Below are 14466 nucleotides of genomic sequence, written 5' to 3' on the forward strand. Positions count from 1 at the left end.
CGATGAGGGATCTGGAGAATTGGACGTGATCGATAGTCACTGCCGCATTCCTCCTCCACATCTGAACCTTCGGTGGAGGCGAGGCACGGACATAGCTCAGCCTATTCCTAGAAGAGCCAATCTATGGCCATACATTTAGAATGAATGGGGGTTTTAAAGCCTGCCAGGCTGTTATTTTTTCTTCCATGTTGCAACAATAGAGGTTTTCAAAGAAGAAGCAGAGTGCCACTAGGCAATGGTTGCCAAAACCAACCTTTTTCAATTGCGTTTTCTTTATTTTCAATTTATATTGTAGATTCTCACTGAAGCATCAAAACTATGAATGAAGACATGTGGAAGCCTATGGGGAAGCCTATGATTTCAATGCCCAGCCCTCCATGGACTAAAGATTTTGTTTTCCATTGACTACAGTTTATATCAATAAAGATTTTTTTATTCGAATCTTATGTTTATTGAGATCTGACATCTACAAATCTATTATTAATTTATTTATTAAGAGCAATAAATATTTTTAAGTGGTGTTATAAGAGTTCATAGTGGTCCAGCAGTCTAAAGTGCTTCCACTATGATCTGGAGATCTCTGATTTGAATCCAGGTCATGTAGCTTGCCATCAGTTGCCGGAACATTGGTTGATAGCGCTCTTTCTCTTCTATTGTTCCTAAGGCGATGTTGATGGTAGAGGTTAGTGTTCTGATACTCACTGTACTACTGTACTAGGTTTAATGGTGTACTCTTAAGAGGGGTATTCAGTTAGTGTTCTGATACTCACTGTACTACTGTACTAGATTGAGCGATGTACTCTTACAAGGTGTATACAGGTTAGTGTTCTGATACTCACTGTACTAGGTTTAGTGATGTACTCTTAAGAGAGGTATTCGGTTAGTGTTCTGATACTCACTGTGCTAGGTTGAGTGATGTGCTCTTAAGAGGGGTATCCAGGTTAGTGTTTTGATACTTGATGGCGCTCTTTCCCTTTTTATCGTTCCTAAGATGATGTTGATGGTCACAATGTTGATGATTTCATAAATCAGAATTTGCTGTCATTTTATGACCGCTTCACTCAGTGATCCCAGCAGCAAGTGTTGTTTTTCTGAAGAATCCAATTACATACACCAATTCACCGAAAAAAAAAAAATCAAGTTTGCAAGTATTCACTACACAAGAATATCATCCTACTGTAATGTACCTCCTGCCTCCCGGCTCACCTTCTGAAGAGCAAAGCGAAATAAGCCCGTGATCCGGCAGCATTTCAGACCCTCGAAAAGCCTCATTCATCAGGAGCTGAAGAATACACTCACACAGGCACGTGTGACGGCCGGGAACTGTATGTGCTGAACCCAAATAAGAGCAATAATCAGCTCCATTTTCCAGCAGCCAATAGCCTGGTGGCTTTTTTCCTGGCTCAGGTGGAGGAGAACCCAGCCGTAATGAAATGAGTGGAAATGGAAAGAAACATGGAGGCACCGTTCCTTTTCCTTTTTCTCATACTGGGGTTTTATGTCGTCCACTTTTTAACATGTCAGAATATTATGACCACCTTCTTATTTTTAGTTCTGTATCTGTTTCTCTTTATATTTTATATTATTATTTAGGTAGTTGATCATTATTATCAGCACTGCAGTGATTAGCAGTGATTAGCATGGTGGTGGTGTATGAGGTGTTAGTGTGTGTTGAGCTGGTGGTACAGTGAGTGGATTAGATACAGCAGTGATTAGCAGTGATTAGCATGGTGGTGGTGTATGAGGTGTTAGTGTGTGTTGAGCTGGTGGTACAGTGAGTGGATCAGATACAGCAGTGATTAGCAGTGATTAGCATGGTGGTGGTGTATGAGGTGTTAGTGTGTGTTGAGCTGGTGGTACAGTGAGTGGATCAGATACAGCAGTGATTAGCAGTGATTAGCATGGTGGTGGTGTATGAGGTGTTAGTGTGTGTTGAGCTGGTGGTACAGTGAGTGGATCAGATACAGCAGTGATTAGCAGTGATTAGCATGGTGGTGGTGTATGAGGTGTTAGTGTGTGTTGAGCTGGTGGTACAGTGAGTGGATCAGATACAGCAGTGATTAGCAGTGATTAGCATGGTGGTGGTGTATGAGGTGTTAGTGAGTGTTGAGCTGGTGGTACAGTGAGTGGATTAGATACAGCAGTGATTAGCAGTGATTAGCATGGTGGGGGTGTATGAGGTGTTAGTGTGTGTTGAGCTGGTGGTACAGTGAGTGGATCAGATACAGCAGTGATTAGCAGTGATTAGCATGGTGGTGGTGTATGAGGTGTTAGTGAGTATTGTGCTGGTGGTACAGTGAGTGGATCAGATACAGCAGTGATTAGCATGGTGGTGGTGTATGAGGTGTTAGTGTGTGTTGAGCTGGTGGTACAGTGAGTGGATCAGATACAGCAGTGATTAGCAGTGATTAGCATGGTGGTGGTGTATGAGGTGTTAGTGAGTGTTGAGCTGCTGGTACAGTGAGTGGATCAGATACAGCAGTGATTAGCAGTGATTAGCATGGTGGTGGTGTATGAGGTGTTAGTGAGTGTTGAGCTGGTACAGTGAGTGGATCAGATACAGCAGTGATTAGCAGTGATTAGCATGGTGGTGGTGTATGAGGTGTTAGTGTGTGTTGAGGTAATCACTGCTGTATCTGATCCACTCACTGTACCACCAGCTCAACACACACTAACACCTCATTCACCACCACCATGCTAATCACTGCTAATCACTGCCGTATCTGATCCACTCACTGTACCAGCAGCTCAACACACACTAACACCTCATACACCACCACCATGCTAATCACTGCTAATCACTGCTGCTGTATCTGATCCACTCACTGTACCACCAGCTCAACACACACTAACACCTCATACACCACCACCATGCTAATCACTGCTAATCACTGCTGTATCTGATCCACTCACTGTACCACCAGCTCAACACACACTAATACCTCATACACCACCACCATGCTAATCACTGCTAGATAACTGATAGAAGAGCTCTTATATATGCTCAATAAAGATTGCAGAAACAAGGTGGTGATTAATAAATTCTGGACTGTGTATCTCCTAAATTCTGAGGAGAATCTCTTCCTTCCTGATTGATCAAGCTGTCCGAGTTTATCTCTGGACTCTTATTAGCTGATTAGTATTCAGCAGAGCTAAGGGAAACTGCAGGAACTCACCACACACAGTGCTTATGGGTTTTAATTCAGAGAGCTTTTTAATTAGGAACCACTGCTATCTCTTTCTAATCCCATCTGTTGACCGTCCACATCTGTAAAACAAGTATTTAAACCAATAGGACTGTGATGCTCGTGGTTTCACCTCAATTACAGAAACATTTGCTAATCATAATCATTGCTTATTTTCCGTCCAAATGTTTGTGGACATCCCTTCCCCTTGTTTAACTTGTGTGTTAAGCCTATGGATCAGGCCTGTACAATTTTGACTATGTATATTGGGATATTAAACAATGCAGGGCCCAACAATGCAAGGACGTCACTAGCCCCACCCCCACACGTGCGCTGTCTTGCGTCTGGACCAATCAAGAGCTGAGTCAGCGCAGAGCTCAACTCAAAACCCGAGGAAAATAGCAAAACAGCAGTAATCGGTCCTTTAATCAGCATTTAAATGTCTTTTTAAAAGGTTAATAAAACCATTTGTTTTTCTGGGATTAAAAGCGTAAAGCTGTAACTGGAAATATCTGTGCTGGTAACAAATGCAATTTGTATTTTTTTGCATTTATAGTGTTTTATGTAGCATTTATTAATGTTTTTAATAACATATCTTACTGTTTGTAATTAGGTCAATGTACAAGACACTATTTTTAATAATATATATATATATATTTAATATATATTAATATATTTTTAAAAATATATTTTGTATGGGGCGCCGAGTGGTCCAGCGGTCCAAAGCGCTGCCACTATGAGCGGGAGGTCGCAGGTCGGATCCCCCGCTCATGCAGCTTTACCATCAAGCTGCAGGCGCTCCCTCCGGGTGGGTAGATGGCGCTCTCTTCCCACATCACTCCTACGGTGATGTCTGCAGCACAAGGCGTCTGTGAGCTGATGTATCGGAACCGAGCCGCTGCTTGGCAATGCTGCATCAGCAGCAGCTCGGAAAGAAGCGGTGGCTGACTTCACATGTATCTGAGGAAGCATGTGTGAGTCTTCACCCTCCTGGTGTGTTGGAGCATCACTAGTGTTAGGGGGAATCCAAATGAGTGAGTTGGGTAATTAGACGTGTAAATTGGGGAGAAAATGGAAAAAAATTAGAAATAAAATTATAAAAACACATTTATACATGTAATTTCCTGAGGATAGAAATTACACCGATTTGGCAGAATATGTAGTTTTTATTAAATTTTCTCCTGCAGAACATTTGACTCAACCCAAGCAGTTAATTATGAAGTGGAATCAGGTGTGCCAGAATTACAGTATGCGAAGCTGCTGCCCTCCAGGAGCTTATCTCCAGGATCTTTTCTGAAAAAGCCGCTACTTGTAGGTCTTGAGTGCGTCAGATGCTAACCGGTCCTCATTAGGAGCTGCCTTTAGGGCCAACGGCCGAGAGGCTATTCGTCATAATCCCATCAGAGGTTGTGACATTATCCTAGCTTGTGTAACATTCCTGGGCTTTATGACTCAGAGGAAGAGCCACATTAGCGCTAATGCCATGGAGGGAGCGCTTACAAGCATGATGCTAGCACTCTGCCGGGAGTCATGACTGACATATCCATTTAGCGGGTGAGAGAATGACTGACAGCTGCCTCCTGGGCTGCTTTGCGGTGATGTGGCAGAGGGTCAGGTCTCTCTGTGGGCGAAATTTGTTAAGATATGCGGTTGGTCACCAGTAGGTTGTGAGTTGATTCATCTTCTGTTGCCTCGGCCCAAACTGGGGTACGATGCTGTTACATTTACCCACAGCAGAAAATGATTCTAAAATAAACAGAATTACACTGAATTTTTTTGTGGGCTTTAGTTGGCGAAATACTGTATTGTTATAATGTAGTAATACATTATAATCCATTAATTAATTTTACTCTTCTAACTTGCTAGCTAGTGAGCTTTAAGCTATAGGAATATATTTAATGAGCATTTTAGGTTGTTTGTAGATGTGTAAATAGTAACAATTTGAATTAGATTTGGAGTCAAAATTGCCCATATTTGGTTAAACAAGCCTATTTACAATTCTACAAAAATTAGAATATCATTAAAAAGTATCTTTATTTCAGGAATCCAGTTCAAATGTGAAACTCATATAGGATATAGATGTATTAAACACAGAGTGATCTATTTTAAGTGTTTATTTCTTTTATTGTTGATGATTATGGCTTACAGCCAATGAAAACCTAAAAATCAGTGTCTCAGAAAATTTGAATATTATATAAGACCAATTGGTACTTTTGGCAGTGTGGGCAGTGTGCCAAGTCCTGCTGGAAAATGAAATCTGCATCTCCATAAAAGTTGTCAGCAGAGGGATATAACACAGTGGACCAACACCAGCAGATGACAGACATGTCTCTCTCACTCATGTCCCATCACTGATTGGTGGAAACTTCACACTAGGTGTGGATTTTATTTTCCAGCAGGACTTTGCACACTGCCAAAAGTAATAATATGTCTTCTATAATATTATGAGTTTATGAGACACTGATTTTTGGGGTTTGCATTTGTTGTAAGCTATAATTATGATTTATAATTAATACATAATTATTTGAGATGCACCTGTATGTACTGAACTCTCATTATTCAACTATGATAGATAACAAATATAGATGCAGTTTAACTTTTTTTGCTGAAGCAAAGCAAACTGTGACTTACATAACATGTCAAATGCTAGATTCAGGCCATTTATCACAATACTGGCCTGTTAAAAAACAGATAACTCAGAAGACAGCAATATGCAAATGAACCTTGTGCTAATGAAGCAATTAATGAATGACATAAAATATATATATTTTTAGTCTGTTTAGTGCAGTTTTGTGGTGTTTGTGTGTGTGTGTGTCCTTTTTTTTAATAACTTTGCCTGGGGACAAGCAATGTATGAGACTCTATGATAGAGAGAGATAAAAAGAGAGAGAGAGAGAGAGAGAGAGAGAGAGAGAGAGAGAGAGAAAGAGAGAGAGAAAGAGAGATAGCTTGTTGGTATGAAGACTTCACCAGTATTGGCAGGTTGAGATAAATCCCTTAATTAGGATCATTTTAAAAATCTGAGGGCATAGAAGTCACCGCCACCATTGATTATGCTCCAAGAACATGATCAATAGAGCCAGGAAGCCTGATCAATGATCAATACATTAGCACAGTTCCTGTCATTATATTTCTTCCTCAAATCCTTATCAGAGTTTTACACCTCATTAGCCTCTGCTCGACTGCGGCTGTAACGAGGCTTAGTGACAGTCTAGCCTGAAAAATCTCAGACTGGGATTAGACTGGGATCTGACGGGTTATGGAGTCTGATCAGAGGAGTGGCAGACTAATTTAGCCAGATCTTAGGTTAAATTCACCATTAAAATGATTTATTTTAGTACAATCAGTCAGAGGTGGAAAAAGTACAGAAAAATTGTAATTAAGTAAAAGTACCTTTACTTTGCTAAAAGTCTACTCAAGTAAAAGGAAAAGTACCCATCTAAAAATCTACTTGAGTAAAAGTAAAAAAGTACTCAATTTAAAATGTACTTTGAGTAAAAGTTACAAAGTTACTTTTAATTATTTGATGTAAAAAAGTACAACAAATCATAAATTAAATCATTTTAAATGAAGTATTGTTTCACATAATAATTTTGAGCTTTCAGGCAGTATTTGTTCAGACCAGACCATAAAACAGTTTCAAGAACAAGTGGTATAGGTTTCTATGATCCAATTTTTCTCTTTACTTTTAAAAAATACAGTTTATAGTCACCTATATGACCATAACTTTTGTTAAAAAGTTATAGTCCGTGCCAATTAGTAGATATTGTTTTAATTCAGACAATTGTTTTTTTCCCAGCATTTTATATTTACTCAGTAATTGGGAGCTTTCCAATGTAGCAAAGTAGATTACTTTGACTTTGTGTCAAAATGTACTTGAGTAAAAGTAAAATTACCTATTTTAAAAACTACTTTAAAAATGACAAATTACTCATAAAATCTACTCAATTACAGTAACTTGAGTAAATGTAATTCAGTACTTTCCACCTCTGCAATCAGTCAATTTGAACCCATATGTCAAACAAAAGGCTTAATCCAGTCCAGAACAGTTTGGAAAATGGAAACACACTGTGAACCCATACGATGTTTAAACTCAAATGATTTAAGTCTGTTTTACATAAAATTATATATTTCTAAACAATACTCAACTCAAATTTTGAGTTAGTTGAACTCAGATTTGTTGGCACATATACTGTACTATTCAAACTGAGATCTTTGAGTTGAATCAACTCTGTTGTCATTAACAGCTTCTTTTCCACTGGCTTCTGTCACAATCTATTTGCATACTGGGTGTGTCCTACAGTTTCTGACTAACACTCACCATCAGTGTGATCATAGTGATTCCCCCTGGGCTACCTTACAAATAAATCAACTTCCCATTTCGTTGTAATAACTTGATTTATGCTAACTCAATTTGTCCATTCCTCATTTCTTCTACATCCAGTAACCCAGGGCACTATCAGGTAGATGTTCGTCCCACGTAGCTTGTTTTAACACGGTCAGTGCAGGCTACAGTCCGATATATCATGTCTGTACAGCTAAAGAGCTAGGACTACGATTAGCAGATATTGCTAATATTGCTTAGAACCTGGAGAAACTTCACTAAAACGTCTGTATAACTTTGAACTTAAGCAGAGTGCCTTTCAATTTCACTGTCCATTCTTGGGAAAATTAAAGTATTTTAAAGTGGCAGTCTGTATTATTTCGTTTCTAAACTGAAAGCAGAAGCATTTCTGAGTGGAGAAGAATATGGATAAAATATTGTGTTTAATTGTACCATTGTGATGAAACAACCATCCCTGCTAATACATATATATTCATTCTAAAAATGTTTCGGTTGTATCTTCTTCTGGTCACGTCACGCGTCTTTACGTACTTACGTCACACGTACAGCCTCTAAAAGAGGATCCGGCTCAGTTTTACTGAACGTGAGCGGCTGGTGGAGCATTGGAGACTTCAGAAGAGGAAACTCAGAGCTCAGTAGCTCCTCCATTCACTCATAGTAAAACCAAAGAAATGAAGGAGTGAAGTTTCTGACTGAACTCTCTCTCTCTCTCTCTCTCTTTCTCTCTCTCTGACTGAACATAACCTGGAATCAGATTCATCCTCTCTGAAAGGAGACCGCATCACACCCGCCCAGTTTACAATGATTCTTCTGCATGTTTGGTGCAATTACCCATTCTCACCAGAGAGGGACCTAAATCCCAAAACTTAAAGGCATAAGCTTTAAGTGTGCCTTATAGTGCATAGTTTTTGTCTTACCTTGTATGAACAATGGACATTTATGTAGGCCCTCAGCTTTGTTGAGATCGTTTGAAATACGGCCATTAAAACGGTTGATTTTGACACCCCTGATCTAGAAGATGAGTAAGAGATTTTAATGTTTTTATTTCATTTAAAGTTGAACAGACTGTACTGGATTTGTAAGTACTAGACTAATCAGCTGGCTTGAACCTGTCTGTGAGTCAGTCGCATTTTGACAAATGAGCTCATTATACAGACTTCCCACAATGAGATGAGAAATGTTTTTTAGAGAACTGTTGAGTTGTGAAGCTCTCAACTATGAAAGAAGGCAGTTTTACTTCCACTTTAATTGGACAGATGTTCAGCTTTATAATCATTCCAAAAAACTAAGCTTTCTTAATAAAAGCTGTCATAAAATCTTCTTCTTTCATAATGTAGAAATTCAAATAACTAAAATAAAATGTGCCTATTCTACACTGATGGGCGTAGTGGTCTGGAAGTGAGGTGTGTGTTCAGGTAAACATCTGGTGGGTTTCTACTGTATCTTGGCAGCGGGAAATACAGGTGCGCCACTGACTGATTAAAACCCTGACAACAGTCAACAGTCAGCCGCTCAATCCTATCTTTGCTGTGCAGGAGCTCCATGCACATCTCTCCACGACAGAGAGAGAGACAGGGGAGGAACGTAAACAAAAGCTCACAAGAGAAGCATTTTATTTTATATATTTTTTCCTTATCATTCATTATAGTTCAAACAATCTCACGAACCAGATGTTTCATGCTTGTGGACCACCTATTGCCGAGCCCTGCTCTATGTAGTATTTTTTTCTTTACTAATCTTGGATAATCAGTATGACATCAGACTAATACTCTTACTGTATGTTAAAATATTTATTATTTATTTTGTTATCGTATTTTTTTTTTAATTGTTTGATTTTTGTATTTGTCTTTTTTTACTCTCATTTTTGGCAGCATACGATGTCTGTGGGCAGACCACACGCTGTCTCTCTCTTTCTCTCTTTCACTGTCATTCCCCATCCACTCTCTCACTTTCCATCTCTCTTTCTCTCTCTCTCTCTCTCAACCTGTATCTCTATATATATATATATCTATCTCTTTCACTCTCTCTCTCTCTCGCTGTCATTCCCCAACCTTTCTCTCTCTTTCCATCTCTATCTTGCTCTCTCTCTCTTGCTCTATCTCTCTCTCTCTATCTTGCTCTCTCGCTCTCTCTGTCTCTCTCTCTCGCTCTCTCTCAATTTGTATCTCTCTTTCTCTCTATCTCTATCGCTCTCTTTCTCTCTCTCTCTCTCTCTCTCTCTCTATCGCTGTCATTCCCCAACCTTTCTCTCTCTTTCCATCTCTATCTTGCTCTCTCGCTCTATCTCTCTCTCTATCTTGCTCTCTCGCTCTCTCTGTCTCTCTCTCTCGCTCTCTCTGTCTCTCTCTCTCTCGCTATCTCTCAATTTGTATCTCTCTTTCTCTCTATCTCTATCGCTCTCTTTCTCTCTCTCTCTCTCTCTCTCGCTGTCATTCCCCAACCTTTCTCTCTCTTTCCATCTCTATCTTGCTCTCTCTCTCTCGCTCTATCTCTCTCTCTATCTCTCACTCGCTTTTCATCTTTCTCTTTCTCTCTCTCTCTCTCTCTCTCTCTCTTTCTCTCTCTGTCATTCCCCATCCTCTCTCTCGCTTCCCATCTATATCTTTTTCTCTCTCTCTCTCTTTCTCTCTCTCTCTCTCTCTATCTTGGTCTCTCTCTCTCTCTCTCTCTCTCTCTCTCTCCCTCCACCGGCAGATGACAGGTTCAGGGTCTAAAGGAAACAGACTGGTCACAGCAGAGAGCTCGGGTGGCTGGCACCATCACAATGAGAGCGGAGGGGATTACATAACACTCTCTTTCCTCAAGCGCTCCCTCTGTTTTTTTATTTTATTTATTTAAATATATATTTTTTGCCAACTTTAGCCCACTACCGCTATCTCTCTTCCAGAAGCCCTCTGGTTAGCTGCAGCGCTCCAAATCCTCATAGAGAACGACACAAGGTTCGGCTCTCGAAATACACCCTGAACGCTACAAAGCGAGAAATCTGTTTTCCTCAGAAAGAACCTCTCAAACCCTTAAGGTATGACTGAGACGCATGATCCATGGATTGCAGATCCAGGACCAGTTTCAGAAGCTCTCTATGGCTGTTTTTGGTGATTCGGGGGCAGATGTGACACAGTAAAAATATAGTTTAAATATAGCATAAGCATATGATTAGTTAGAGGGTCCATGTTAATAATCATAAGGTTGTTGATTCATCATTCGTTTCTTTTGGAGAACAGGTATAGTAGTATATATTTAAGCAGTACAACAAAGGAAAAATATATCTTACAGTTTTTCTTCATTGGTTTGGCTCATTTCTTGAAACTGAGATGACATTCTCAAAATAACATGGACAAATTCCCAAACTATCTTGCAGTTTCTCATAACAGAATGGCATTTCTCATTGCTTTCATCACATTTCAAATGCTTTGTACATGTCTCAAGCACTTAGTACATCTTTGCAAATGGTTTTGTACAAGTAGCCTACACTTAACACAATCATCCTACATTTAGTACATTCTCCAAAAGAATGCATCTTGTTGGTCTATCCCAATTGGTTGGTTCTCAGTGTAATGGTTGTTCTCTTCAAAACATGTCAGCACAATTTCATCATATAAGTCATCATCTGCAGAATAGTCTGCTCAATTCTCAAAATGAATTAAGAAATTGTAATACAATACAGAACACATATTTTGGAACATTTCATAAATTCATTACAATCAGGTGAGTAGGTAACAGGTGAAAGCAGGTTTTGACGAAAATGAGTGTCCCACATTACTGGTGACCAATCCATCAGTTTGTTGTCTATTATTTTGAATGCTGGCATTGCTCTATATACAGTGGATATAAAAAGTGTACACACCCCTGTTCAAATGCCAGGTTTTTGTGTTGTAAAAAAAAATAAAACAAGACAAATAATTTCATAACTTTTTTCACATTTAATGTGACCTATAACCTGTACAATGCAATTGAAAAACAAACATAAATCTTTACAGCGAAAAAATATAAAACAAAAAACTTAAAATCACCTGGTTAAATACATATAACTAATACTTTGTTACAACATCTTTTGCATTTATTACAGCACTCAGTCTTTTTGGGTAGGAACCTATCAGTGTGACACATCTTGATGTGGCAAAATTTGCCCACTCTTCTTTGCATCAACTGCTCAAAATCTGACAAAATGTGAGGGCATCTCCTGTGCCCAGCCCTCTTCAGATTACCCCAAAGTATGATGCTGCCACCACCATGCTTCACTGTAGGTATGCTGTTCTTTTGGTGACGAGCAGTGTTGCTTTTGCGCCTAATATACCTTTTGGAATTATGTCCAAAACGTTTAACCTTGGTTTCATTAAACCATAACACATTTTCCCACATGCGTTTGGTAGATATCAGATGAATTTTTGGAAAATTAAGTAGAGCTTAGATGTTTTCTGGATGTTTGTTTTGCACAGACATATGAAGAAGTCGGCAGATTGTTGTCACATGTACTACACAGCCAGTACTTGCCAGAAATTCTTGCAGCTCCTTCAGTGCTGCCGTCGGCCTCTTGGCAGCCTCCTTGACCAATTTTCTTCTTGTCTTATCATCAATTTTTGTCAAATGTCTTGTTCTTGGTAATGTCTTGTTGTGCCATGTTTTCTCCACTTGATGATGACAGTCTTCAAAGTGTTCCATGGTATATTTAATGACTTTTGTAGCCTTCACCTGACTGATATCTATGAATAATGAGATACCTCTGATGCTCTGGCATCTCTTTGTGGACCATGGCTTGTGCTGAAAGATGTGGCTACAAAAATATCAGGACAAGCCTACTAGAACAGTTAAACTTTATTTGGAGTTGATCAGAGGCACTTTAATTGTTGACAGGTGTGTGCTGACTCCAATTTAAAGTGAGTTTGAAGGTTATTGGTTAAATTTGAACACAGCAACACCCCTAGTTATAAAAGGGTGTGCACACTTATGCAACCTCAACATCTCAGTTGTTTATTTTTACTTCACCTCCCTGAAAGATTTATGTTTGTTTTTCAATTGCATTGTACAGGTTATAGGTCACATTATAGGTAGAAATTATTTGTCTTATTGTAATTTTTTTTACATCACAAAAACCTACCATTTGAACAGGGGTGTGTAGACTTTTTCTATCCACTGTATACATCTAGGCCTGGTGCTAGTTCTTTGATGCTAGTCCTGTGATGATATAATGATTATATAGTCCTGTGGCGATCAGTGTAGAGGATGGCTCAGGCATTCTTCCCACAGTGCATTGCTAAAGAACATATCAGATGCAATGTTGATGAGAATTTATGGCCAAACAGACTGCAGCGGATGGATGGCCAGGAAGGTGATGGAGAGAGGGGAGTGACACAGAGTAGTCAGAATGTTACTGTATTGCATTTGTGATGCTTGACTATTTTTTACCTACTGTAATGTATTTTGTTTTGTTTTTGCAGGTTTTTGTAATTTGTATACATAGTATATTTGATACATTTTCCTTAGTATTTTCTTTTCTTTCTACCTACAGTAATGTGTAAAAATGTACTTGTAAATAAAAATAGTTACAATTTCCTCAGCAGAATGAGTGCAGTGTGTGTGGTGTGAACATTGTATTACTTTAGCTAGACCTCTGCCATAAAGACAAAACATCTAAGCATTTTGACTTGCAGTACTTACACAATGCCAAAGGGACAATGCATTTTGGGGGCACTGATGATTTGTGTGAGAAAGGAAATCAGTTTTGACATGTGGGTAAACTGTTTTTGGAGCGATATGAGCAGTGATGAGGATCCATGTAGTTTTGCTGCACCGTCCAGTTTATTTTGACAGACGGACAAAATTAATGAAAATGTGCCAAAGCAATTGAGAAGGATCTATGCCATTTTTATGGTACTGACTATTTATATGGGAGAGGGACTTCATTTTGAAGCAAGAATGAACGTTTTGGGAGACATATGACATTTTGCTGGTTATCTGAAGTGTTGTGAAGAACTGTAAGTCTGTTTGGCCAATTTACCTTTTAGTTATAGGAATGTCATCTCAGTTTCAAGAAATGAGCCAAACCAATTGAGAAAAACTGTAATATATTTATAACAGAATCTGTGAAGAAGAGAAAAGACACATTTTAGAAGTCAGTGTAAAAAAAAACATTTCTATTGGGCCTTTCTGCCTAAAAATTTGCACACATGGCATTTGAAGAAAATTTCCTTGGCATTTATATATGTATTTTGATATATATATATATTTATTTTTCTTTTTTATATATATATATATATATATATGATTATAATAATAATATAATCTTTTGAAATACATTTGCAAATATATAGTACACTGGACAAAAGTAAGGTGACCCCATCTCCCACAGGCAAAAGCAAGAAAACTGTCCCTTGTCTACAGTCAAGCATGGTGGTGGTAGCATCACGTTCTGGAATTGCGTGAGCCCTGCCGGCCCTGAAAAACTCTGAAAAAAAAAGAGTTTCTTTGATTTTACCAAATTGAAAACCTCTGGAATATAATCAAGAGGAAGATGGATGATCACAAGCCATCAAACCACCAAACTGACCTGCTTGAATTTTTGCACCAGAAGTAAAGCAGCATAAAGTTATCCAAAAGCAGTGTGTAAGACTGGTGGAGGAGAACAAAGATGCGAAAATGCATGAAAACTGTGATTAAAAACCAGGGTTATTTCACCAAATATTGATTTCTGAACTCTTAAAACTTTATGAATATGAACTTGTTTTCTTTGCATTATTTGAGGTATTTGAGGTGTTTTTTCAGTCATTTCTTATTTTCTGCAAATAAATGCTCTAAATGACAATATTTTTATTTGGAATTTGGGAGAAATGTTGTCTGTAGTTTATAGAACAAAACAACAATGTTCATTTTACTCAAACATAAACCTATAAATATCAAAATCAGAGAAACTGAAGTGGTCACTTAATTTTTTCGGAGCTG

General features: G+C 38.6%; 1 protein-coding gene and 1 long non-coding RNA gene across 7 annotated transcripts in view; both read left to right on the forward strand.

Annotated features, from left to right (window-relative positions):
* Positions 1-14466, forward strand: part of trpm3 (transient receptor potential cation channel, subfamily M, member 3) — a 303529-nt gene that overhangs the window by 128154 nt on the left and 160909 nt on the right. The window lies entirely within an intron of this gene.
* On the forward strand, positions 1620-2609 carry LOC125786752 (uncharacterized). Its single transcript, XR_007428805.1, has 3 exons — positions 1620-2093; positions 2181-2267; positions 2345-2609. It is a non-coding gene; the product is annotated as an uncharacterized LOC125786752 (long non-coding RNA).

This window comes from Astyanax mexicanus, chromosome 22 (assembly GCF_023375975.1).
Source record: "Astyanax mexicanus isolate ESR-SI-001 chromosome 22, AstMex3_surface, whole genome shotgun sequence".
NCBI lineage: Eukaryota > Metazoa > Chordata > Actinopteri > Characiformes > Acestrorhamphidae > Astyanax > Astyanax mexicanus.